A 1,276-nucleotide genomic window follows, 5' to 3' on the forward strand; every position below is an offset into this window, starting at 1 on the left:
TTTCGTAATAACCCATCCAACTTTTGAAACCAAAAGTACTACTACTATTATCACAAAGAAAATTTCACAATAAAAGGAAGAAGAACTCCCATTTCATCATTTATTCAGAAATATAAGAACTGGTGCTCTTTGATATTGGTTGATACATACAACAACATACAGTTCGATTTGGTAAATTACATAAAAGCAAAAGTGCTAGGGAAAAAAACCACTTAAAACGGTGGTTAAGTTCATTCATACGGAAAGAGAAGGAGAAAGACCGAACTCAAGTCCCCACAGCTCAAATCCTCCATTCACAAAATCATAGTGACCTCCCTTCAACTTCAATGCTAGTGTTTTCTTCACCAAACCTTCTCTCACAAATGGATAGGTCAACAAATTTCCAAGTGACACATTCACAGCTTCATGCAATTTTTTTCAATTTACCATTTCTTCTCCTTTTATTTTATGTTCCTTTATTTGTCTGTAATACAAGGAAAATGCATTAACTGGTACTACAACCCAAATGGATAATGCTACAGAGGCTAATATGAACTTATTGGTACAAGTTGGTGAAAACTTGTCGAAGAAACCAGTTTCCAAAGAGAATCCTGAAACCAATGAGGAAGCTCTAAAGAAGTAAGACATATATCTGTGCACCATTATTCTTTATCTAGAAATGCACGAGCACTATACGAAAAAAAAATATTACTTCATAAATTGCCATCTTTTTGTGTATGAACATACTAAAACTTATACCATAAATGAATGGCGCAGCAAAAATTTCTCAGCCCCGCATAAAAGGTAGTCCTTATTATTTTTGTACTTTTCTTTAACTTCTTAACAAAATAATAATTGGTGTTCTAAGTGCAATCCAATAACAAAATTTTAATAAAGTAAAATATGTATTGTCTAATTATGATCATTTAGGATTAGCACCGACAATTAAGGAAAAGGGAAAAAGAATGAGGACCAGATTTGTTTCAAATCCTTCTAGAAAAGGAATTAACATAAAAATGTTTGATTCCCTGGTTATTTGAATTCATTTCCATTCAAACAACGAAGTACTTTACAGCTATAAATGGTTACTTTGAAAATGATAATTACAATTAGATTTGATTTTGTGATTCTAAAAATATGTATTATGTTTTTATGCTAGTTGTTAGGCAATAGATGATAAGTATGAGACTGGAAAATAAGATGAGAACTTGAAAATGGTGCGTTTAGGCTAACAGAGTGGTTGAGAATCGGGGCCTCGAGCCTGACTATACGGGGCCTCGAGGTCGAGCTCGATGCG

Source organism: Nicotiana tabacum, chromosome 5, assembly GCF_000715075.1.
Source record: "Nicotiana tabacum cultivar K326 chromosome 5, ASM71507v2, whole genome shotgun sequence".
NCBI classification, from domain to species: Eukaryota; Viridiplantae; Streptophyta; class Magnoliopsida; order Solanales; family Solanaceae; genus Nicotiana; species Nicotiana tabacum.